The sequence below is a fragment of the Pteronotus mesoamericanus genome, unplaced genomic scaffold (genome assembly GCF_021234165.1).
Source record: "Pteronotus mesoamericanus isolate MK-2021 breed Mesoamerican mustached bat unplaced genomic scaffold, CSHL_Meso_final contig_120, whole genome shotgun sequence".
In the NCBI taxonomy this organism is placed as follows: domain Eukaryota; kingdom Metazoa; phylum Chordata; class Mammalia; order Chiroptera; family Mormoopidae; genus Pteronotus; species Pteronotus mesoamericanus.
The window spans coordinates 251,038-278,765 of NW_026555041.1; the positions used below are offsets into that span (position 1 = coordinate 251,038).

A 27,728-nucleotide genomic window follows, 5' to 3' on the forward strand; every position below is an offset into this window, starting at 1 on the left:
TTCATGTTTCTGTCCAATTTTCCCAACACAATTTATTGAATAGGCTGTCTTTACCCCATAATGTGTTCTTGCCTCCTTTGTCACATATTAATTGACTGTAAAGGCATGCTTTTATTTCTGGGCTCTCTATTCTGCTCCTTCAATCTATGTGTCTGTTTTTATGTCAGTACCATGCTGTTTTGATTACCATAGTCTTGTATAGTTTGATAGCTGATAGCATGATATCCCCAACTTTGCTCTTCTTTCTCAAAATTGCTGTTGCTGTTTGGGGTCTTCGTGGTTCCATATAAATTTTTGGATTATTTGTTTTAGATCTATAAAATATGTCATTTGTATTTTGATAGGAACTGCTTTGAATCTATAGATTGCTTTGGGTAATATGAACATTTTAATGATGTTAATTCTTCCTATCCATGAACACGGTATATGCTTCCATTTATTTGTATTTTCTCCAATTTCTTTCTTCAGCCTCTTATAATTCCCCAAGTAAAGTTCTTTTAACTCCTTGGTTAAATTTATTCCTAGGTATTTTTTTTTAATGCAACTGTAAATGGGATGGTTTTCTTAGTTGTCCTTTTTTATAGTTCATTGTTAGTTTATAAAAGCACAACTGATTTCTGAAAATTTACTTTGTATCCTGCTATTTTACTGAATTCATTGATCATTTCTAGTAGTTTCTTGTTAGAATACCTAGGGTTGGTTCCCTATATACAGTAATCAATTTATCTGCAGATAATGACAGTTTTACTTCTCTCTTTTCAATTTCGATGTCTTTGAATTCTCTCTCTAGGCTGGTTGATGTTGCGAACACTTTCAATACTATCTTGAACAAGAGTGGTGAAAGTGGACATCCCCGTCTTGTTCCTGATCTTAAGGCAAACACTTTTAGTTTTTCCCTGTAAAGTATAATGTTAACTGTGGGTGTGTCATAGATAGCCTGTATTATATACTGGTATGCTCCCTTTATTCCCCCATTTTGCTGAGAAATTTTATCATAAACGGGTGCTGGGTTTTGTCAAATACTTTTTCTGTATCTATTGATACAATCATGTGATTTTAATACTTCACTTCGGTTTTGAGGCGTATCGTCTTAATTGATTTGCAGATATTGAACCAACCTTGCATCCCAGAAAAAAATCCCACTGGTTCATGGTGTATGACCTTTTCAATGTATTGCTGAATTACTTTTGCTAATATTTTTGTTGAGGCATTTGCATCTATGTTCATCAGGGATACTGGTCAATTATTTTCTTTCTTTTTAATGTCTTTAAATGGTTTTGTAATTAGAGTTGTGCTGGCCTCATAAAATGAACTTGGGAAATTTCCCTTCTCTTGAATTTTTTGGAATAGTTTGAGGATAGGTGTTAGTTTTTCTTAGAATGTTGGCAAAATTTACCTGTGAAGCCAACTATAGGGGATTTTTTTATTATTATTTTGATTCTGTTGGTTGTAACTGGTCTGTTCAAATGTTCTGTTTCTTCTTGGAAGACCACAGGTTTCTAGAAATTTATCCACTTCTTTCACATTGTCCATGGTATTTAATTATAATCTTTTGTATTTCTGTATGTCAGTTGTCACTTTTCCTCTTTTGTTTCTGATTTGTGTTTTCTCTTTTTCTCGTGATGAGTCTAGTTAAGAATTTATCAATATTATTTATCTGTTACAAGAATCAGATATTAATGTCACTGATCTTTTACATTGTTTTTTAACATCATAGTTTATTTCTGGCCTGATATTTATGTTTATTTTGTTCTATAACTTTGGACTTTGTGTTCTTTTTCTAGTCTCTTTAGGTGGAAGCTTAGATGGTTTATTTGCAATTTTTCTTGTTTCTTGAGGTAGGCCTGTATTGCTATGAATTGCCCTCTTATAACTGCTTTTACTGTGTCCCATAGAGGTGGGGTATCCCACATCTATGTATCTTTTGATTTGTTCCTTGATCTCAGTGTTAATCTATTCATTGTTTAGTAACATGTTATTTAGTTTCCATGTGTTTGTTTTTTTTCATGTTTTCAAAAATTGATTTCCAGTTTCATACCATTGTGATTGAAGAAGATGCTTGATATGATTTCAGTCTTCTTAAATTGAGTGTTTTGTTGCTTAACATGTAGTCTAACCTGGAAAATGTTCCTTGTAGACTGACAAATATATATATACATATATATATACACACACACACATATATATATATATAAAAAATATATCGGCATGAATATATATGTAAATATAAAAATAAAAAAATATATTTATTTATATATTATTTTAACATGTTATTATTTATATTAATATTTATAGTATATATATTAATATTTATATATTTATAAATTATATACATTATATGTTAAATTATATATCAAACATGATTTATTATGTATTTATTAATATTTATTAATATTATTATATGTTATATTTATTATTTTATTATTTTTATATATTATATATATTATTTTATATATATATATGTATGCTGCTTTGGGGCACAATGCTCCAGAAATATCAAATCCACCTGGCCTAATGTGTCATTTAAAGCCATTGTTTCTTTGTTGATTTTCCATCTAGAAGATATATCCATTGATGTAATGGGGTGTTAAAGCCTCCTACTACGACTGTATTACTGTTGCCCTCTGCCTTTATGTCCATCATTATTTGCTTTATATATTTAGGTGTTCCTATGTCAGGTGCATAAATGTTGAAAAGAGTTATATCCTTTTCTTAGATTGATCCTTTTATCATTATGTAATATTCTTCTTTGTCTCTTATTACAGTTTTTGTTTTAAAGTCTATTCCCCCTAGTGTCAGTCTTGCTACCCCAGCTTTTTTCTTTCTTTCCATTTGCATAAAATCTCCTTTTCCATTCCTTTACTTTCAGTCTGTGCATGTCCTACATCTTAACTGGGTCTCTGGTAGGCAAGCATATGCATGGGTCTTGTTTCCTTATCCATTCAGCTATCCTTTGTCTTTTGATTGGAGCATTTAATGCATTTATATTTAAAGTGATTATATATAGGTACACAATTATTGCCAATTTAGTATTCATATTTATGATCCTCTTTTTGTTCTCCTCTTCCTCCTTCTTCTTCTTCTTCTTCAAGAAGTACTTTTAGTATTTCTTGTAATAGTGGTTTGGTGGTGATGAACTCCTTTAGTTTTTTCTTTTCTTAGAATTGCTTTATTTCTCCTTCAATTTAAAATAATAGCCTCGCTGGGTAGAGTAGTCTTGGCTATAGGCCCTCGCTTTTCATCACTTTGAATATTCATGCCAATCCCTTCTGGCCTGGAAATTTTCTGTTGGGGAATCAGCTGGCAGTCTTATGGGAGCTCCTTTGTAGGGAACTATTTTTCTCTTTCTTCTTTTAAGATTGTCATTGTCTTTAACCTCTGGCATTTTAGTTAAAATGTGTCTTGGTGTGGGCCTCTTTGGGCTTGTCATTTTGGGGACTCTTTGTCCTTCTTGAACTTGTGTCCTTTTCCTTCACCAGGTTAGGGAAGTTTGCAGTCATTATTTCTTCAAATACATTCTCAATCTCTTGTTCTTTCTCTCCTTTGGTGCCCTTTTGATGCAAATGTTGTTATGCTCGATGTTGCCCTAGAGGTCCCTTAAACTATTCTAATTTTTTAATTCATTTTTTCTTTCTGCTGCTCTGATTATGTGTTTTCTGCAACCTTATCTTCCAAATCATTTTGTTAATCCTCTGCTTCATATAATCTGTTTAAACTTATTTGGAATTTAGTTTCTTAATTAGAACTTCACAAGAAGCAAGAACTTGCCTCATAAATTAGGTAACTCTCTAAAAACCTATTCTTGACATTATTTCCAGAAATAGCCAGTAATAGGTTAAAGGGATCTATAAACCCCTCTCAGCTGCTCCATGTCTATAAGGACTTCATTAATTCACTCACTCATTCATTCATTCATTCATTCATTATTTCAGCAAATATGGAGTCACTACCACATAACCAGGACTATTCTAGCTTGGGTACATAAGGATTAAATGGACAGTCATTGATAAGAGAAATTTTTTCTAGTGGGGAACATAAAATTGCAATAAAATTAATGAGATAATATTAGCTGTTCTACTGAAAAAATAAAGTAGGGTATGTAGGGAAAAGGAGCAATTTTCAGCACAATGGCCATTTTAGATGACGGACAGTGAAAGCTGCCTGAAGGTGGGGACACTCACCTTCATTCACCATGAAGGCGGTCACCAGGGGCAGTCTGTGAAAGTGTCCAGTGGGTGGGAAGGAGAGAGCAAAGGTCTGGGGTGGGAACAGCTTCACAAGTTCAAAGAGCTGCAAGGTCATTATGCTAGGTCTAAGTGCTAAAACTCTTGATGAATACTGTTTTGTAGCAGAATAATAGGAAGTGATAGAGGAAACATTACACATTTAAAGATATGCAAATAACTAGGCAGGACTAGATAGAAAAGAGTATGCTTTGGGTAACCCCTTTTTTTTCTTTGTTTTTAATAGTAATTTCTTTTGTCAACATGGACCTTGAAGGCTGGTTTATGTTGTTGAACTTTTCATGGGACCCCAGAAAAAACTGTGAATGAAGCAATGTAACAGCCCCAAATAACTTCAAGTATACTTGAAAGCATTTCTGTACTCAAGATGGAGGACTAGCTTGGAGGCTCATAAAAGTTCCTTCAAGTAATTATCCATTTGGCACTTTGCCTCTGAGGAGGAATAGCTATGTTTTTAAGTTACCTGGCATATTTCATGAAAGGAATTCAAATACATATCTTACTCTCTCATAAACACCCATATCCGGGAAATAAGCAAAGCCTTCTTTGACTATTTTTGCTTAGGTCCAGAAAGTAATATCCATTTGGATATTCTAATTTCTCACAAAATTGATTTTGTCATTTCTTCAAGGCCAAGGATACGCAATACATTTTTAATATGAAGTTACCTCAATGCATATTTATTTTTAATCTATGCTTAAGTTTAGCTACAAAGTCAGGGATAAAGTAGGATAAATGAAAGTAATTATTGTTTTTTCTTCTTCTTTCTCAACATATTAATTGCTGGCAGAGTCTGCTGCCCAGAAAATGTCTATTAGAATTACCAAGTACAAAACTATACAAAAGCTATAAAGAGGGAAGAGGTTTTATTACAGCCTATTTCAAAACATGCTGTTGTCCTATTATATGTCATTGTAGGCCTAATATTACACATCAGCTTAAAAATTTAGAATCATTCCTTAAGTTTCCTTCCAACAAGTTCTAGTTTATTCATTTGAAAATGTAGATTTTATTTACTTCCTAAACAGGTATCTCATTACTCAGAATATCTAGGTTTGCAGGACTAAACAAACTTAAGAAAACTTTACAGAAACAATAGTTACCAGTTTTGCTGAGAATCATGAGTCCCCACGATACCTATGGAATTTTCTATCAAGATTCAGATTTATTTTTTAAAAATCCAGCAATTTATTTTCAACTTATGAATAAAATAACCAGTCCATCTGTGCACAAAACATGTTTCAGTCTAAGGGGAGAAACATCAGGAATCCTTTTGGTTATGAAAACTAGAATTCATAATATTGAAAGAGCTATGCAATACCCATTGTGTTCTTTACACAGCTGTGTCATCTCACCCTCCAGACAACTGTTTGGCACAGTTACACCACCTTACATGACACATAACCAGAGTCGGTAAGCTCAGTTCACTTGTCCACAGCCACTCTGAGAACATGAACAAGGTTACCTGCTAGCTTTTGCTCCTCCCACTGCCATTCATTGCCTTCACTTTTCTCATGTAAGTTGAAAAATATCATTTTGTTTTCACATTTTTCTGGAAATTCCTTATGATAATCAGCCTAGCTTTAGTATGTACCCTCTTAGCATTTTCCTCCATCAGGCATGTGCACATGTGGTGGGAAGGTATGTAGGGCAGAGAAGGAGTAGAGTTAACATTTCTTTCTAAATGTTAAGTTTAAAGAAGTTAGTGGAAATATCTCCAAATTCTGCTTCATGGCTAGAAAATTCTACCCCTTCACAGGCCCCAAGGAGACAGCTGATCCAAGCCAGGGGACTGCGCCTAACAACTTGCTATTCAACTTGTATAACGCAGTGGGGATGGTCTACACTGACCCCGGTATGTCTGATCTGTGTCAGGTCTTTGCATCTCTTGGAAGCCAAATGAAGGTATTTTTTTCTTCAGTAAATTTTTCTTCCATCTGTTACTAAATTAACCAGACTCCTCATCTCAGGATTAAAATATTTAATTCTGATTTTTCTGTTATCTTCAGTATTGTCTACCTCTATCATCTGTTTCACAACTTTGCATCCTCCTTGTATGTAAAAGCTTACTTAGTATTCTAAGGTAATTTCATCACTTCCCACAGTTGGCCATAGAGTTAATTCCAATCCCTAGAATAATGTCTATGTTCCTTATTTTGAACATCAAGGCCCCTTGATACATATAGTGGACTTCTTTTCCAATCTATTTGTCATTTTCTCTCCTTACCTACTCTCAGAGGTTGACTTGTGTCCTCCCAAAAGGCATGTTGAAGTTCTAACCCTAAGCACCTCAGAATGTGACCTTATTTGGAGATAAGGGCTTATCAAAGGTAATCAAGTAAAAATGGAGTCATTCAGGTGGGCCCGAACTCAGTATGACTGGTATCCTTATTAAGGGTGGATATTTGGACACAGAGGCAGGGAGAAGGCCATGTGACATGAAGGCAGAGACTGGAGTGAAGCATCTACTAGTCATGGACACAAAGATTGTGGGCAGAAGCTTGGAGAGGGGCATGAAACAGATTCTCCATGCCTGCCCTCAGAGGAAAGCACCCCTGCCTAAACTCCAATTCCAAATTTCTGCCTGCCATAACTCCGAGGCCGCACACCTCTGCTGTTCAAGTCCCTGGTCTGTGGCACTTTCTTGTGGCAGGTGTAGGTTGAACTGCACTTGAGGAGGATATTAGCTTTTCCCCAACCATGTTCCATACTGTTTTCTTTCCCAAATTATTTAGAGTGCCTTTCCTTTTCATATATGCCTAGAGAATTTCTCATGATCATGAAGATGATTTCTATGTAAATTTTTCAAAATCCCTAGCTGGAATAAATCTATTTCCTCTAAGCTCCCCCTGGCACTTGATTTGTATATTTATTACACATATTAATAAATTCTTTTGAATTCTTTATATATAGATAGATAGGTGGGTAGGTAGGTAATTAGAGATATGTAAACCTTATCTTCTTCTAATAAATAAATCAAGTCCTTTGGAGCAAATACCACCTCTTCCTCAGTACATAGAAGGTACTTCAATGTTTATTTTGTTACTTTATTTGCAGGAGAGGTTCAGCTACTTGGGAAAAGTTGGAAGCAAATTGTGTCTGATTTTGTGATAAGAAACTAAAACATGCTTTTGATTATTTTCAACTCCTTTCAAGTTATATTATCTTTATGGATCTAGTCTACCAAATTTTCTCTTTCTGTAATCAATACGCAATGAAGTCACAGTTCTGCCAAAAGATTTTTGACTGATTCATCGGTTAAATGGAAGAAAGAGTTCCCCATTTATTTATAATCCCCATGGCCAGCTCTTCTTTATTTGGCACCTGATGCAGAGGCATGTTAACATTCTCATGTGCACTGGATCCATATGTGTGTGGGATTCGTATGTGCACTGGATTTGTACGTGCACTGGATCCGTATGTGCATTGAATTTTACGCACTGCTATTTCTGATACTCTGGTGTGAATTGTCCTCAAACTCATTTATGCAGAAATAATTAAATTGTAAAAATGGCTGATAAAGTATCAAACTGATTTTAAGCCATTTGTGGAATATAATTACAATAAGGGGATGGCAGCTGTCTTTTTCTGAAGCTGTTCAGATTAGCCCCACAGTATTGTGTCTGGCGGAGGGACCTGCCTTTTAAAACAGAGGTCAGAGAGAGAAATGCTTTCAAAAGTTGGCAGATAACTTAGATAAGTAATAACTAGAAGTAAGAAAACAGAAAGAAACATGAAAAACTAAATAATCAAATCCCTCAGATCTTTGTCTCCTCTCAAATACTCAAGGATCAAAACCTGGACTGCAAGCAATTGCCCATGACTTCTGCTTTGACAGGAACACGCCCCAAATGGGGAGCATTCTGAGGGCGCTAATGGGACTCAAAGCTGTATCGCACACAGATGGCAGGGAACTGATAAGATTTATCCAGGAGAGGGCTTATTTGAGAGCTATTTTCAAATTTCTGAAGGTTTTGAGTCAAAGTGAAATTAGATTTGCTCCTCATGATCCTTCCAGAGGGTAGTACCACTGTCCATGAGAAGAGGTCTCTGAATTTTGGTCTTGCTATTTGGGGCAATTTTCCAACAGTCAGAAATGACTCTGAGTAAATTAGAGTGGCTTGTAAAATATTGAGTTACCTATCGCTGAAAATGCTCACATGGAGAATAAGTGAACATTTGCTAAAGATGCTACAGAGGAAATAACGTATATTAGATAGGGCGTTGGGTTGACAGCCTCGAAGATCCTTTGCAAATATAAGATTCTAACATTATATAATGTCAATGTCTTGAGTAGGGGAGAATGACAGAACATCAGTACCCTGACAGAAAGGCACACAAGCTGACGAGAAAGAACCCAACAGTTGTTACCTAGCATTTCTTCATGAGGATCAGTTTATCACAGATTAGCTTTCATGAAAGGATGAATTAAAAAATCCAAAGACATAGGGACCCAAGGTGCTTCTCCCTGCTAGAGTGAAGGAGAATTCCAAATTTCTGAAGGAGAAGACATTCCTGCTGAATGGGAAGCAAACTGAGTACAACAAAGGAAAGGGAAATAAATCTAAATTTTCCCCCAACTTTCCTAAGGCTAGTTACAAATATAGTCCTGATATTCTGTCAGTATATAGGGAGTTTTGGTCCTGTATTTCTTTCCAGAGCTGAGTTCCTGTGGTTAGGAGCATGAGTTCCCTGGGGGTCTCCTGGACCCCTCTGCTTTTAGTGATAAGGGGTGAATGAGGTTTGTGGACTTCAGATTTGTATGGAGACAAAATTTATTAGACAGGAACCAAAAAACCATGGAGGATATTAGTGTTGACACCCCCATATCACTTAAGGGATGATTTGTCTCACTTATCTCTTGTCATGAAAGTGGAGGGTTTGTTTAAGCCGTTAACTCTGCACGGACACACTCTTGGGGAGTGTAAGCAGTCAGCAGACTTCCTCCAAAGCCCCAGAGCTACAGTATGAAGTGTAGCTGTTGAAATGGGGTTTAACGCTAATGACTCACCTTCCCTGCAAAAGTAGAGTTTCTACCATGAGTGTGTCCTCCGGTGTTTGATGAGACTTGACTTTTCATTCAAGCCTTGCCCATACTTCCTGCAAACATAGGGCTTAACATCGTTTATTTTAAATTTCCAGCACATCTTATGGACTGAATAGCTACATGTTGCTAGTGGCTACCTTATTAGATTTTACAGTTCTAGCCACAGTCAATTTTCAAGTCACAGTTTTATATTATTTCTTATAATAGCTTTTTGTCATTTATTCTTTTTAATTTTAAATTTTCCAGCTTTGAGATGTTATTAACATATATGTAAATTTAAAGTATACAAAATGATGATTTGATACACCTACATATTGTGAAATGATTACCACAATAAGGTGAGTTAATGCCTCCATCCTCACAATTAATTATTTCTGTGTGTGGTGATAACACTAGAGTACTCTTACCAACATTCAACTTCCCATGTAAGAGGAACATACAACAGCTTGCATTTTTATAGCACTTTATGGCTTACAGAAAATAGCACTTATTTTTTTGAAATACGATTTCCATATGATCCACAGGACAGGTATCATTATCTTTAGTTTAATGATGCGGAGCCTGGGGTTTCAGCGGGTTAAATGTCTTGCCCGAGGGCAGACATTTAGTGACAAGCAAATTTAGGACCAGAAATCATGGTCTTGGGCTTCAAACCCAAATATACACTTTCTGCTACTTTTCTTGATAGAGATGGCTTTCACAATCTCTGTGTTGAAAATAATATTCTGAATATGTTAGTGCAACATGGAATGTGTTAGAAGATGTTTATTTGGAGATAATGGCTATCATCCATTATGAGGCCTATAAAGTAACCCTTTCATTAAAAAAAAGCAGAAATCTGGATTTTCTAGCATATTCTCCAAAAGCAAGAAGTTAAATAACTGAAAGTCTAGTTCAAAATCCAATTTTAGAGTAGCAAGTCTGAAATATTTCAGAGATAATTAAATTTTTTTATCTGGTTCTTAAAAATAATTTTTAAATGAGTCACCTTTCCTTTCTATTTCCTCTAAATATGACTACTCTGAGTAAAAACGTCAGTGCATACAAGTATAACAACAGTTAAAAAATTCTTAGGAGCTAAGTTTGAATTTTTATCACAAAAGCTCATGAAGTAAATTGCAACCTTTGCTGTTTAACACATTACTACAATAGCTGATGACATAGCTCAAGAGCCGATGCCAGTCACTGGTCCCAAAGATCTCTCAGGCTTCCTGCGAAAGTCAGAAAAGATAAAAATGCCACTAACACCAATGTGCCAACATGTCAGTGAACTAAGATTTTCTAAATACCAAGCTACAAAATATTATTTTATTTTGTCAGTCCTGTGTACAGTAAGAAACTAAGAAAATTTACACAGAAGTTTTCAAAAATAAAATAGAAATATTCTGTAATAATCAAATCTGACTTTACCTTCTTTCTTTCTTTCTTTCTTTCTTTCTTTCTTTCTTTCTTTCTTTGGTCTGTAGCATAGCAAGAAATATTTGATGAAAGTCAAAATAGTTTGTAGTAAAATTAGCTGTGTATATTATTAAAAGGGTACTGTATTTTTTTAGGTTGAAGGTGCAGATCAAGGTTAATGCGATAATTTTAAGATGTTCAGTTCATGTTAAAAGATAAATGATGACTCAAAATGTTTTCTTCAATTCCATTTCAAAAGCTCAGTAATGTGCAAGTGAATGGGATATTTTAATTCCTTTTGATTTTTAAGCCCAGAATTTCAAGGTAAAAATGAAATAAAATATTCTTAAAACATTGAGAGGGGAATCTCTACTATTCTAACACCAACTAGAAAAAAAAAATTAACTTGCCATTATGCAAGGTCTAATGTACATTCCATAGGCATTTCACCCAACAATGCCAAAGACCGCTATTTAATTCTTGGAATGTCTACCCCAAGTTTGGAGAATCAGCCTCTGCTTGCTCATTCACTCAAGGCCACCATGTGATAGCAGAGGCACAATCAGGCGCCGGATTTGGCTGAGCTCCCTCTGATCTGTGACAAATGTATTGTTGTGTCCTTCTGACCCAGGGGAGTCTCCAGGTGCATGGTGGAAAATGAGGCTGGAGAGGACCCCGCACCCACTACGTGGCTTCGTGTCTCAGGTAATGGGAAGTTGTCTTCACTGCAGCCACAGGGCTCGGTTCCACATCTGTCTGGCTCTTTGTGAACAGGACTGCTTTGAGAGGTCGAGAGCTTGCAGGAGGCAGTATGGGCTACACATAGGTTAGAACTGGCAGAGAGGCAGGACAGACCAGGGGAGGCATGGCCTTAGGCTGCTGAGCTCCCACTCCTGCCTCTGAGCTTGAGCACACATCTTTCAGCCTCAACTTCCTCATCTGAAAAATGGGCATGACGACCACAGTGCCTACCTCAAAGGAAGATGACTATGAGGAAAAGAGAAATGAGTAAATGCAAAACCTTAGGAATGTCTATAGCTCAATAAATCTAGGCATTCTCTAAATTTGCCAGATCATATTGAATCCATGTAGTGTCATTAAAAGTTTTCAACATTCAATTACAGCTTCTGGTCTTTGGATCAGTTCTTAGATTTATTCATTTCGGCCTTTCATTCTGAGCAGTTATTCCTTCCAGCAAGACATGTAATGAACTGTTCTCATCTTTATGATTACCTGAATTTAAGAACAAAACATCTTAAACATGGTGAAGAAAACACGGTGAAATTCAAGTCCTGTATCTCCAAGGAATCTTCAGAACAGCTCTGTTCCTAATTGTGAACTTCCTCACGTGAATTCCAACTAGACTAGGGTAAGCATCAGATCAGTTGCTCTTCAGCCGCCAACAAGTCTCCAACTGTTTTTGATATGTAAATCTAAAATCTTATCTAATTATATTTAATTTTCTGAGTATTGCCTTTTGTTCTTAATTCTCTAAAACTTCATAGACACCTTTAGGTTTGAAATCTGCACATCATATAAATAGGATAAAAGACCACTGTTTCCCAATACACAGTATCTAATATATAAATTACTGTTATATCAACAAGCAATTGAAAAGCATCTCTGAAATATTGCTTCCTGTCATTTACATTCTGGCCAGAGGCTAACCCATTTTTTTAATTCACATTGGGAGAATACACTCCACCAGGTTATGAAACAAAGGAAATCCTAATCCTACTATTAGGGTATTAGATTAATACCTTAATCTAATATCTCCAAGGCTTCAAATGAGTCCGATTTAAAAGGTATTCTGACATTTCCTAAAGGCATGAACCAAGTCTCTATTTCACTCTGTTGAGAAACTATTATGATGGTCCTACATCAAGCCTTTCTCTCCACCCTCATCTTGCCCCCAATATCATGAATTCTCCCACCCCTCATCTTTGCAGAGATGATTGTAAGGAAAGACTTATCTAATGTTCAAGGTTTCTTCTAATTAAAGACAACTTAAGCCCTGGCCAGTGTGGCTCGGTTGGGCATCATTCCACAAAGTGGAAAGTCACCAGGTGGATTCCCTGCCTGGGTTGCGGGCCTGGTCCCTGGTTGGGGCATGTGTGAGAGGCAACTTCTCACATCACTGTTTCCATCCCTTTCTTTCTCCCTTCCTTCCTCTCTAAATAAATAAATTTAAAAATTCTTAAAAAAACAAAACAAAACTTAAGACAAATGAGATTTTGACTGTCGGGCAGCAAACTTTCCTTTGTGTATTCATCTCCTTGTGCTGCCGTAACCAAATGCTACAGACTGGGTAGCTAAAAAATACAGGCATTTATTTCTCTGGAGGCTCTGAAGTTCAAGATGAAGGTTCTAGTGGACTTGGTTTCTGGTGGGGCGGTGGGGAGGAGAACTGTCTCCTTCTTTCAATAAAGCCACCCATCCTACAGGATGAGCACCATCCTTATGAGCTCTTCTAACCTTAATTAGCTCCTGAGTCCCATCTCTGGACAACATCACATTAAGGGTCAGAGCTTCAACATATAAATTTGGGAACCTACAATTCAAACCATGGCATTCTGAAAAGTCAAAGAACTATTGTAATAAGGTGGTAGAGAGAGAGCCTATTTTGAACTATGTGGCCATGATTTTGCAGCAAGCTGAAGGCTGTAATCAATACTTTTCTTATGAAGCTATATTACAGGCTGGAAATATAAACCCTGTGCATGGCCTGATGATCCCATATCCTGCTCCTACATATATTTACTTAAGAAATATTTCTCTGGAGTACATAAACAAATTCATAGAAATGGCTAGAAAAAACTAAGGTGTCAATATGAGGTCAGAATTTACTAAAACCAAAACAAATAGATGAAAATATATCTTCTCCTGACCCTAATTCTTTGAACAAGTAAACTTGACAACTTTCAGATCCCACTCTTGCTTGTTTGCAAATTTCCCTGTGGAGAAACTGCTTCCTTCCTCCTCCCTCAGTGGTGAAGCTCCCCTGCCTGAGGCTGCTGTCTGCTTTGTCCTGCTGCGAGGTGAGCGTGGCCTCTGAACTGTCTTCTCTCAGCAGTCACTGACTGTGCCAGTTCTTCTTGATGAGCTCTCAGTTTTCCAAACTTTTCCTGCTTCTGTTCTGCTACTCATCTTTGTGCTTATCCTCCACTCTCTGCAAATCCCCCAGCTACTCCTTGAATTGAAAACAGTACTCAGTAGATCCCACTAAAACTGAGCATGATGGCAGGGTCCCTCGCTGTCCTGGAAGTTTGCTGACAAAAGGCAAACCAGAGAGGCCCACCAGTGCCTCCCTTCCCCTCAGCTGCTATTTCTTATTTCAACAGAGTCTTTCAAAGTTGTAACTAACCACAAGCTTGCAACTATTTTTCCCACAGAAATCATCTCTAGAGTTTACCTTCTAGAATGTTGACTCTTGCCCCTTAATTATCTTAAAATCCGTAGTAAAGCCCCTCAGCCCCTGGTTGCTAGGTCCATGCATGTGAAAAATTCTCTCCAAGATGAATGGCACCATCATCAACAGGGCCATTTTCTTCAACAGAGAGATGACCCGCCTTTCTCCTCAGCTTGACTGATTGCAGCCTCTGAATATTTATCTGGAAGAAATTTCTGTTTTGCTTAAGATGCGTAAAAGAAAGACTACCTTTCAGATGCAAGGGAATGAACCTTGGACAGATTTCAGGAATGGAGCCTTGAGGGAACTGCCTTAAAATCTGGTGACATTTGAAACTGTAAATTTATTTTGTGATAATTGTGTCCCCTGAAGCCTCTTGCCTCAGGATCCTTGTCAAAACGTTGAGATAACTGCTCTTTGATTTCATTCACAATTGATCCCCCCATCCACTGGGACTTAGGGGAGCCCTCAAATGCTGTGCCTCAGAGGGCTGTGATCCCTCCTCCTCGGTCTAGGAGATCTAGGAGTGAACATTCTCTTATCCATCAAAATATGGAGAGAGCCATATCACCCAACTATGCCCATGCACAGACTGAACAGAAAAGGTTCATGATTGAACAGAAAAGGTTAATACCAAATAAAACACTTAAGTTCACTTGAAATTATGATTGGCTATTTTCTCTCTAGGAAAAATATTTTAAACTTCAAATGGATGAATTACTGTATGATGAGATCCTCAGCTAGACATGAGGGACACAGCTTAATGTCACTGTAATCTATCTTCAGATAATTGCTGAACAGTTATACCCTTGGGCTGACATTTTATTTAAATTAAACTGAATACACGGACTATATTCTGTCTCTTAGCTAAATAATAAAAAGCTTAAGCTCTGACCTTTAAATTATTTTCTTTTTCTTTTTTTGATAAGAATCAGGAATATGTTCTAACAACAATGTTGAGTAAGGGAAAATTCTTTGTGCAAACACAAGGTCTACTAATAATATTGTTAAAAATTACTCTCAGAAACACATCTTTAACAGTTCTAAGTCACCTTTACCGATGCCTCTCTTTTCAAGACTGATGGGCCCCTGCTAATCTAAAGTGACATCCCTGCCTCCCTGCCTCCTGGAGAGCTGGGCTCGGCCCTCCCCGCCCCTCGCTTCCTGGCTCCCACTCTGTGACCCTGGACAAACCAGTCTGTTTCTGGGACAGGACTATCTCTGCTTCTCCAGCTCCGAAATGGCTTCCCCTGAGTGGGAAGGGATCAGCCCCTGAGGACCCCATCCACACCTGGCAAACTTCTGAGTGATTTTAGTTCCTGCTATCTTCAGCTGAGGTCCCAATACCTTAAGTACTTCAACTCCAGACACTCTGCAGAATCCCAACTCTCTGCATTCCTTTCTTTTGGATTACTATATACACATATATATGATGAGGTGTTTTGTTATGAGCAAATGAATTAGCAATAAAAATATATTTAAAAAATTTCAGCTGCTACCTATCACACATTTTGAATATTTAGGAATACTAACAAAAATAACCATAAGGATTTTATTTTTTAAAATCCTTACCCTGGAATGTTTATTGATTTTACATAGACAAGAAGGAGCAGGGAAGAAGAAGGGAGGAAGAGAGAGAAAGAAAGAGAAACACATTTATCTGCTGCCTCTCAGACACACTCTGACTGGGGATGGAACCCCCAACCTAGGTATGTGCCCTGACTGGGAATCCAACCCGTAACCTTTGGTGTATGGGATGATGCTACAACCAACTGAGCTACCAGGCCTGGGCCATAACAACTCTTAAATGATGATCCTTTTCCAAAGCAGAGAGAAAATTATTTATTGTGAATTTCCTGTAAGGTGCAATTATTGAGAAACAATGTTCTATTTTTAAGTGATTTTTTTTCTTAAGATGAGAAAGTACTTTTGCATGAAATATACTCAATTATGTTAATGTAGCCCTTTCTTTCTGTGATTATTTTGCCTAGCTAAGATCAGTTAAGGAATTTCAAGTATTATGTCTCCAAAAACTTGCTTTTGCATTCAAATGGAGTTACAAATTGGAATGTGAATCCAAGGGATTCTGGGTGTTAGAGCAAAAAGGAAATGTACTTACTTCGAAGAAAAAGGGAATTCCACCCAACAACATGTCTCTCCCTGGGCATCAGGTGACACTCTGTGTATGTTCTAGCACAGGGCTTAGAGGCCTGGGCGGTCCCTGCAGTTCCCAGCTCACCCCACTTTGCATGTTCTCATTCCCAGGCCTTGCTCTGACATAGAGCAACATGAATATCCACGAATCCTCTTCAACCAGACAGCTCTAGCACAGACCTCCAGGGCCCCTTCCCTTCATGTGGAGTCCATGGAAGTGTCCCCTATTCTTCTCGTTCAAATCTGAACTCATGCCCTCCCCTCTACAAACTGGGCCTCTTTCTTCATGTCCTGTCTCATGTATGATCCCTGTATCTACTCATATTCTCCTTTTTCTTGGAATCATAAATCCCTGAGACACTTAGCTGGCCACATGGCTGCCATCCTTAAGAGCTAGGTATGGCTGCGCAGAGACAGAACTGTTCACTTCCACCCCTCATGCTCTTGTGCACTGCAGATGGAGTGCAGCTCCTTCCCCATCTGTTCTTCGCAGAGAAGCCACAAAGACCCTTCTAATGTGCTTCCATGAGCTCACTCTTTCGCTCAGTTTTCCAATGACTCTTAGGCCACAAGGCATAGAATCCAAGGTCCTTGCACGGTCTGCATGGCCTTGCTGACTTCGTTCCCCGCCCCCCACCGTCCTGCCCTCCTCCAGGCGTGTGGCCGCCTCTCAGCCTCCCCCAGGGACAACGGTATGGTCTGACCTCAGAGCCTTTGCAAGGATGCTTTCCTGCTTGTGTTTCTTATAGGCGCTCTTCCAGCGTGAACTTACAAAAAGGACTTTCTTGAACACTCTCTGTAAAAGGATGCTGCCCCTCCACCCCTTTCCTGGCACAATTCTCTGTTGCCTTAATATATACTTTCATACATGTAGTAGGACTGATCTCCCCGGACACTGCATATGTGCATGAGTAGCTCTGTACTTCCTATGCCCCTTCTAGAATATAATCCTATGAGGGCACAGCCTTCTCTGCTTTACTGCTGTGATGGCCTGAATGCCAAACAGGTCATCAGGCACACAGTGCACAGTCATTAATACCTCAGGTTTAGAATGTCTCTTTGTATACCCAGTGCAAGGCTGATGAAGTATAAGCAATTACAATACACAATAATTTAACTAATTTGAGAACCAATTTTTTTTTAAACATATAGCAATATCAAAAATCTACTTCAGAAACCCTGGCACTTAATAAATTTTTCATTTAAAAAAAAGCACTCTAATCAGAGAAATTTACATTCTTATGCATGTTATCATCTTTTCATGCAGATGTTTATTTAGCCTAAGCCCCAATCTAAACCTTTCTGGGCACAAAGGATGTGCTCATGGCTGAGGCAAGGACTGGGCCCCTCAGTGTTTTATTTCTCAGCATTCCTCCTGCATCTTAAATATGCAGCATTTCACTAGGGAATCCTCCCCTGAAAAAAAATTAACAGAGAAAAATCTCACTCTGTATTTTACAACAATACAAATTAGTAACATTCAAACAAATCACATTTTCACCCTGATTGTTATTAAACACTCCATGGAGAATAGGAAAAGCTTACATTATTTTAAAACAGAATGATGTAGTATATAAATTAAACAGCAATATACACACACACATATTTTTAAATTATCTTCAGCTTTCAGCCTTGGAACTAAATCTTTAATTGTGACTGAGTCAATGGTGAATTTATCATAATACTGGACCAAAGTGATGTATTTTTAATTTGAATTTAAAAAACAAGAACATATGAGACTGCAGTGCAAGATGAACTATCCTAAAAACACAAAGTGTTTAAAGAGTTTTAGTGCTTTCTGTGTTCTTGGGAGTTAATCCTTTTTGAGTATCATTTCTTTCACTTCATAACATTCCTTAAAACAGTACTATCAATAGTTTGTTCCTTGAATTTGAGTTATATATTATGTATAAAACAAGACATAAAAAATACTACAAGTCTTGACTTTCTATTAATTTAGTACAAATCAACAAAGTTTTATATGATTTCAGTAAGAATCTTAAGAAATGAAGTAATAGTTTTAAAATATTCAGAAAACAATGTCTGCATGTTTATACACAAGAAAAATAAAATCAGATCTGGCCAACAGGGAGGTGTAGGCAGATATGCTTTGCTTCCCTGCACAACCAAAAGAAGGATAACAACCAACTGAAAAACAAAAAACAACCAGAACTGCCAGAAAATTGAATGGTATAGAAGTCCGGTAACAAAGGAGTTAAAGAAGAAACATTCATCCAAACTGGTAGGAGGGGCTGAGATGGGCAGCTGGGGCAGAGAGGACACAGACAAGGCTGTGGCTGGTGGCCCAGTGGTGCCACATTTGCATGAAGATAAGCTGGAAGGAACAACTGGGGAATGAGACAGACAGTGCAACCCAGGGTTCCAGCACAGAAAAAGAAAGCCTAAAGGCCTCCGGCAGTAAAAACTTGGGGGGGCAGTGTTGTGGCAGCGGGAGAAACTTCCTGTTTCACAGGAGAGTCTGATGGAGGGACTCATAGGGTCCTAGAACATAAACAAGCCTACCCACCTGGGAATCAGCACCTGAAAGGACAAATCTGCTCGTGGGAAGTGATGGAAAGTAGGGTGAGAGCCGAGCAAGTGGCATTTTTCCCTCTGGCCCTTCCCCCACATACAGACCCACAATGCAGCAAAGTGATTTGCCCCACCCTGGTGAATACCTAAGGTTCCACGCCTTACAACATAACAGACAGGTATGCCAAGACAAAGAAATATGGTCCAAATGAAAGAACAGATCAGCCCTGGCTGGTGTGGCTTAGTGGATTGAGCACCCACCTGCAAACCAAAGGTTCAATTCCCAGTCAGGGCACATGCCTGGGTTACAGCCCAGATCCCCAGTTGGGCACGTGTGAGGGGTAACCGCACATTGATGTTTTTCTCCTTCCTTTCTCCTCTCTAAAAGATAGATAGATAGATAGATAGATAAATAAATAAACAAACAAACAAAATTAAAAGAAAGAACAGATCAAAAGATGCAGGGTTCAAAACACTGGTAGTTAGGATGCTCACAGAAATGAGTGCAGTTGCAAAATAAAAGCAGAAAGGAAGGCTATACAAAGTGAAATAAAGGAAAATATACAGGAAACGTTCCAACATCCCAATTATAGGTGTGCCAAAAGGAAAAGAGGAAGAGCAAGAAATTGAAAACTTATGTGAAAAAATGAAGGAAAGCTTCCCCAATCTGGCAAAGGAATTAGACATGCAAGTAAAGGATGTTCAGAGAGTCCCAAAGAAACTGGATCCAAGAAGAATCACATCAATACACATCATAATTAAATTACCCAAGATTATAAAGATGACAGGATCTTAAAAGCAGCAAGAGGAAAGGAGACAGTTGCCTACAAAGGAGTTCTCATAAGACTATCTTTCTCAAAAGAAACCTTACAGGCAAGAAGGGGCTAGAAAGAAGTATCCAAAATCATGAAAGGTAAGGGCCTACGTCCAAGCTTACTCTATCCAGCAAAGCTATCATTTAGAATGGAAGGGCAGATAAAGTGCTTCTCCAATAAGGTCAAGCTAAAGGAATTCATCATCACCAATCCCTTATTATATGAAATGTTAAGGGGACTTATGTTAGAAAAAGAAGATCAAAAACTATGAACAGTAAAATGACAACAAACTCACAACTATCAACAACTGAACCTAAAAAAACAAAACCAAAAACTAAGCAAATCAGAACAGGAACAGAATCATAGAAATGTAGATCACATGGAAGGTTACCAGTGGGGAAAGGGAGGGGGTATGGAAGAGGGAGAGTACGGGGGAAAAGGTACAGGAAAAAAGAAGCATAAATGGTAGGCACAAAATAGACAGGGTGGTTAAGAATAGCATAGGAAATGGAGAAGCCAAGGAACTTATATGTACAACCCATGGACAGGAACTAAAGGTTGAGGGGAGATGCTGGAGGGAAAGGGTTGCAGGGCAGAGGGGGAGAAAGGGGAGAAAAAAACAGGACAACTATAATAACATAACCAATAAAATATACTTAAAAAAAGAAAAAGGAAATGAAAAATTAAGGGAAGAATTGAACTGTAGAATTTTATACTGAATATAGAAGAGAATACAAGACTTTATGATATAAACCTATTCAAAGACATACATACGTTCTTTCCAAAATGATAGTGGCACATAACAACAATCATAATAAAAAACTTTAAAAACTTAACTGTTTCACTAAAACAATTCTCCGATATTAACGCTCCTCCATTTAACAGAAGGATGCGGCCAGCGCGAGTGCAGCCAGCACTCTCGTCAGCCCTGGGACGCGGGACTCGTGCCTGTGGCTGTGAGCAGCACGCCTCAGGGTCACCGCTGGGCTTGAGGACTCTCGGTGGGCTCCTCCACAGCTTCTCTTCTTCACAGGCATTCTTAAAGTTGCCTTATTACCTGCTCCTTCTGGATTGCTTAATACATTTCAGAACATAGTAGAGGATGCAGAACTCAATCCGGCCCCCAGGAGCACAGGGGCTGGAGGCAGGGCTGGCCTGCGGGGTTCCGGTGCGGGGGCGGGGGTCACTCCAGCCCCCCACAGCTGTGTGACTTGTGGTAAGACCCTTCATAACCCCTGTGACATCGCTCTTCCTCTCCCTACCTCCCTCTGACATACAATTGAACCAATAAGGCCTCTGTGAGGTCTAAATTAAAGTCCCCACCCTCTGAACCTTCACTACGTCCAGGCGCAGAGCCAGTCCTCTCCACAGCTCCTCCCGCTGCCTGCATGTTCCGTCCACGATGCGTCCCTACGACCACCCTCACGGGCAGACTGGGGAGGCGGGGCCGAGACGCCCCGGACACGGGCACACGGCGGGCTCGCTGCAGTCCCGGACTAGGACCCTGGGCTGCCCAATGCAGAGCGTATGCCCATGACCGCTCCGCTACACGGCTTCCTATGCGGAAGCACTTCGAAACCATAGGATACATCAAGATACGATGTTATTGGGCTTAAAGGAAGAGGGATGTGTGCCAATACACACACACACACACACACACACACACACACACAATATGCTTAGTGGACTTGAATAAACTTATCATTCAAGTACACAGCACCTGAAACATTAAGTATTAATATCAGTAATAGTGTATTGATAATTTGATAATGCAGTTTGAATAAAGTTTAAAAACCACCATTGAACCTTTTTTGAAAACCAGTATGACAAAGTATCTTTGGCGGCAAAACCTCAGACAAGTGGTGGCAGAGGGATAGCTGCGGAGCGATGGCAGAGGAGCCGCGGTTCCCCGGGGCAGCGGCCTCTGCTGGGCAGAGGCGGGGCAGGAGTCGAGGAAGAACAACAGTTTGAGAACGTGGGGCAGCAGAGCAGGGACGTTCTCGGCACCACTTCGGGGCGCAGGCGGCAGAGCGCAAAGCGCCAGGCAGGCCTCTCCTCAGGAAGCGCTCTGAGGCAGCTTCCTCAGGGCAGCTGAGGAGTTCGCGCCACGCTTAGGAACTAGCTCTGCGATAGATATCCGTCTATGCCTCGCAACAATCCCGGGAAAAACACTCATTTTCAGTCATACAGATGAAAAAACAACCTCAGAGAAGCGAAATAGCTTTCCTCACACAGTGCGGCCGCCAGTCCTGGCCGGCGCCCGCGGCGTCGGTGGAGTCGCACGGAGCCAGGACAGGGAGGCGGGGCCCGGAGCTCTGGGCCTCAGCGCAGAGAGGCCACGCCGCCGGCTCCAGGCAGCCGAGTCCGGCCCGAGGCACACCTGGAGGCGGACGGGAGACAGACGCCCCCGCTTCTGACGGCACCGAGGGCGCGCTGTTTTCCTGGGCGGACGTCGCGCCCCGTGTCGCGGGGAAGCGGCTCCCTCGCCCGCAGGCTGCCAGGGCGGCGCCCTCTCCCTGCGCACTCTGCCTGGCAGCGGCCCCCGTCCCGGCCCTACCTCCGGACGGCACACGCCCTCCAAGCTTCCCCGCTGCTCGCCCGCGTGCCCCGTCGTGGACCGGGCGCTCCCTCACGGCTGGCCCCTCACCGCCCGCCGCGTGTCCCCTGCCGACACGGTATTCAGAGCACAAGGGTTTGCTGGGCCAACAGAGACGCTTTGGGGATCGTGGTCCCTCCCGCCCAGAAAGCAGGTGGGAATTACTCAGGGCGGTTTTCTGCCACACGTTTTCCTCCTCTGCCATGTATCTCCTGAGCTACTCTGACACTTACACTAGATGCTCCGAGGAGGCAGTGTGTGTTAGGGGACTCGCACGGGGACTGGACCGCAGCCGAGCTTTGCTCAGAAGTGGGCAAGCAGATTAAGATGTGTGAGCTGCTCCGCAGTCCAGTCCTCGGTTTGGTTCATAATGGTCTTTATTAGTCGAAAACCTGTCCCAGAAGGACAGCCTCCAGAACCACCAGGAGACGTTTACAACTTGGAGACAGCCTCTCAAATTTCTGTGTCTTCTATTCTAAATAGAAATTAAATGTATTGCAACCAGAAGTTAATGCCCAAAGGCCTAGGAAACTACTGAAAGGAGGATATAAATGTGAGATTTTGGCTGCTCTGCTTGGTTCTATTTGCCACATTCTTTTAATACACACTTTGTTTTAATGTGGTATTTGGAAATAAGTTATTTGTTAACATAGAACAGGGCTCTTTAATGATGATTCATCTTTTCTTATAGGTCTATTTCCATTGGTTTTCTATCTTGAAAATAGTTTTTCAAACTTTGAAGGCCAGAATTCATGCAGAGGTAACCCTATCTTAAAATTTCTAACTCTATCTTATAGAATGCCACTTGCAAAATGTGTGATTCCCATTTTCTTCCTTTTTAAAATGATCAAATTGTCTGCCATGCTTTTATTGGAATCCATCATGACAATTTTTATATTGCCATGGACCATGAATTTAATAGAAGATTTAAAATGAGGTATATTTCAAGAGTAGGACAATGAGGTAAAGTTTTCCCATTAATACAAGAACTTATTTAGTAAAATAAGTAGAAGTTTACTTCTCCTTGTTCAGTGTTCTCAAAGAAAATATAAAGACTTGTTCATTTTTCTAAAGCTTGAAGACTAACAAAATAAAAAATATATATATCCAGTAGCAGTCAATATAATAAGTACAGTGTTAGGCAAGCACACAATTTTATGTCAAATAAAATAAACTACAGAATTTGAAACAATAAAACTATTCCAACTTTTATGGGAACCTAGACAATTTTAAAAGTACAGTTTTAGCTTGATTCCATAAAACACTGGAAATCTAACTCTGATAATGGAAAAGAATAGGAGACAAAATCAAGGCCTCTGGGCTCATTGAGGTCAATGGATTTCAACACATAAAATCCTGACTTTAGTGGATTTCCTTAAACCATTGGCCTAAACATGGATACAAATGTAAATAAAATAGGCTGGCAATACACACATGTAGTCAGGACGCACACACTGCCAGTGGACCCAGAGCAAGGCTGCTGCGGGCCTTGTTCTGAGTCCACTGGCTCCACAGTCTCATAACACTCGTTCTTATATGGTCACACCAGGTATGTAATTTCTCTTCTTACAGGATGAATATTTTCATGTTAGGCAAAGCTTTTATTTCCTTTGGGATTTATTTTTCAGATAACAAAATTGTTACCTAAATTTTGCTTTAGCTGCCAAGAAACTTAGAGTCAAGTCTGAAGATCAACAGTAGCAATGGTAAGTCTTGTGGTCTCTATAGTTGTGACTACTACTTCTCTCTTGATTTTCCAGTTTAATTTATACTTGTCCTGCCTTAATTTTCTATTTTATTTATAATTATATTTTATTCTTGCTATGACCCATCTAAAATTTTTTTTGAAGAAAAGCAAAGTACAGATATATAAATAAAAAGAAGTAAAGGGTAGAAGAAAAATATTGAAGAGAGAAAGCTAATAATATAAAGAAAAATATGTTTGAACACTGACATGACCAAATTATAGGAAAGTTGTTGACTTCAGAACATTTGTCATCAAAGTTATCAACAATCATATTACTAATATTCTGATAAAGAAAAAAGTTTTATTTTTTAAATCTCCCCAATATGGAAATATGATTTAGAGATCTTAAATATATTAAGTTACTTTTTCCCTGAGGACAGTACATAGTTCTACTATGAATACAATTTAAATTCAAAGTGAAATCTTACAACTGTTGAGAAAATAACTTTATGTCACTGTTAAGACGAACAGATCAGTTTGGGCCATCACCTTTTTTCTAAAATATAAAAGTGAAGCAACACAATGCACATGGTCTCTATTGTGTTTAAGCTTTCCCAAGAAATGTCAGATATCTAAGAGGTAATTAGATGGAGGCCTGGGAACGATTCAAGTGTGCCCTGAAACTTATCTGGGTGACATGTCACTCACAGCACTGGACACCCCTGGAAGCTGCTCAGTGCACCAGACTAGTATTGATAGGACCACTGCAGTGCTGAATCTCTGAAAGCCTGTCCACATGACTCTAGTGAATGTTGAAAGACAAGGAACCTCAATCAGGAGTCTTTAGCCTAGAACACCTCCTTCACATGACAGAAATAAAACTTTAAAGATAAAAATATTGGTGAAGGAAGACAAGGAAACATATAGCCTTGCCTTAGTAGAACCAGGATGAGCTACTAAGCAAAACATTAGCTTTCTGGTCTTTTGACTTTGTCCAAATTCTTCAAAAACGATGGCCATCTCTCTGCTCTAATAGAGCATACCAGATACAGTCTCTGATCTGATGAATAATCATGTATTGCTCACTATTTTATGTATCTAGTTCATTGGTGAAGTCAGCTCTAGCGTTGGTATAATTTCATCTCCTTATGTCCAAAATTAAAATGCATTTGAAATCCCTTGATCCCGAAAGGAACCCATGGGCCTCTCAGTTACCAACTCATCCGGGGCTGTGTCTCCAGCGATGTCCAGTGTATGTGTGCCTGTGCCTCTCTGTGTGTATTTTGTTCTCTATCTTCCCCAAAAATAAATATTTTGGAGGAAAAGAGTTGGCTTAAAATACCAACTCTTTTCTGAAATAAAAGGATAGCCCTGCACAGGCTTATAAAAATTGGGTCCTTGAACACACTTTAGCTCCACTAATGAAAATAATTTATAGTAAAAAAGGTAACTATGCCTCAGGCATTAATTCAATACCAAGGTAACTAAGTTTTTATAGCATCTTTATTGGTCTTCATTACCTGAATGTCCTATGCACATTTTTGTACTTTTTATAATGTAACTGGTAAAACGCTGATAGCTTGACACTGAAGACAAACTCCACCAGTAGAAAATACAAGTTGATTCTGCCATGCACAAGGGGTGCTGACATGGACCCAAGTTTCCACTCAGCTTCATGAACCTTGCATTTACTGATTTCTTTGAAAACTTTGATTAAGATAATATTACTAAACCTCCAAGGGTGTCCTTTCTGATGAAAACATTCTGATGATATCTTATCATTTTCCTTTCCATGTGCAGTTATTCGAGATTAGAGTCAAAATGAGAACTCTCAATGGCTAAAGCAAGTCCATGCAGCCTCTCTATGGTCTGTGTGGCAGCTCAGATCAGTCACTGGACTGACATTTCTCAGCAGTGAAAAGGAAGGTCTGTATGTCTGAGCAGAAGGAGACAAGACGCCAGCTATAACCCTACCCTGACAAACGCCCCTAATTCTGTTATTTTGCCTAAAAAGTTACCATATCAATTTACAATGCTGAGTGAATCAGGCGACTATAAAAGAGTGACCATTAATAAACTTTGGTAGCTGTGCCATAAATTAATCTTACAGTAATGTCACTGACCTTATAAAATGCTGATAGTGGGAGAGATCAGTGCCCTGACTGGTGGTGGCCATTGGGCAGGTGGGCAGTATGCCAGGGTCACTGCCTGGGGCAGCAGAGGTGCTGAGGAGGGAATAGAACAAAACTACCTGGGCATCCTCAGCTGCATCCTTTATGCCTTTTCCTCTACTTCCCCCATGAAATTTCATGCCTCCATGACTTGGTCCTCCAACGAAGCCTGAACTCAGGTTCTTTATCCAACAAATGGATAAAGGATCATTATCAATTACTACCCTTATTCCCATTGTTACTGAAGAGGTTTAAGCAGGAATTGACTGGATACTTTTCTATTTAAAGACAATTACTCTGGCTGTTGGAGGATGGATTGAGTAAGGGCAAAAATGGAAATGAGAAGATGATGTAGGGGCAGTTGTAGAAGATGAGGGAGGTGACATTGGACAGAGACAAAGGAAGGTGTTCAAGCTGCACATCAGAACCCCTGAAGAGCTTTTTAAAACCTTTGAAGGCCCAGCTCTGCCCTCAGAGTACGGACATTGTTTTGTGAGGTAGCTGGAGCACCAGCACCTGTCACAGTGAGGGCTGAAGACATGGGGTGAGAGCTGAGCTATGGAGTGTCTTGTGGTCAGGTGTAGAGAGGGTACAGCAAGGGAGGTGTCTCCTCTGACAACAAGATTTCTGGCCCAATGAACTAGTTTAACTATAGCTCAATTTACAGAGAAAGAGAAGAATAGGAAGCCAGATTGTTATGTGAACTCTGTATTTTTTGACTTGGCAATTTTTTAAAATATATGCATGTCAATTCTGTGTGGGCCAAAAACTGCAAAATACTCAAACTGAAATAGAATACGTAGGTGACCAGTTGCAACATCTGCCTTAAATCAGGAAGGTTAAACTCTAATTATGGATTTCAGACTCTCATAGAAAGTGGGGGGGGATTCTTTGGAGACTCTCGGAAAGACACCATTATTACTTGAAGTTTTATTAAGAGTGAAGGTGACCTGGTCATTTGGTTCATGGTAATTGTGAATTGATCACTTCTCCCCTCCTCCCTCTATGCTCCCTTCCTTTCTTCTGAATTAAATAATAATACTCTTCTTTAAAAAGCACAAAATGATCCCCAAGGTAGCAGGTTAAACAGCAAAGCTAGGTCTCACATCTCATTAAGTCTCTAGTCTGTGCTACTTCCCTAATGTGGTTTTCAACACTTTTTCTTTTTTTGTAGGGGCGGGGTGGGCAGAGACAGTTACAGAGTTTACCTTTGAAAACACGATTTATATAGATGGGAAACTTTTCTAAAAATTTAACAGCATTCCAATGAGCCAACCATATTAATAATAATATTTAAAAAGTCAAATACAACAAAGCAGTGAATCTTGTAATAAAGTATCCCTTTGTGACAACCCCCCTACACACACACCACCCATCCAAGGAGTCTGACTTGAATTAAATCTCCTAAGATACAGGCTTATATCTTAGGAGAACTTCATTTCAGAATATTCCCTTCAAGAGTCTTCATTAATCAAAAAATCTCAAATACGTATTTTTTAATGTTATGTCATATTTATGTCATGATATACCAAGGGAGTGACTTTCACAAAATCTTAGAGATCAAGGGGCCATTAATTTGCATGTATAGTCATTTAGTTTATAATTTAGCACTCAGTTTTGTCTAAGCCTAAACAAAGTATGGATAAAATAAGAAGTTTATATCTTTCTGTTAAAA

The 27,728-nt window shown here is 39.2% G+C and overlaps 1 protein-coding gene across 1 annotated transcript in view; it reads right to left on the reverse strand.

The window, feature by feature from the left end:
• CHRM3 (cholinergic receptor muscarinic 3) overlaps positions 1 to 27,728 on the reverse strand; it is a 327,469-nt gene that overhangs the window by 188,186 nt on the left and 111,555 nt on the right. The gene's annotated exons all lie outside the window — the stretch shown is intronic.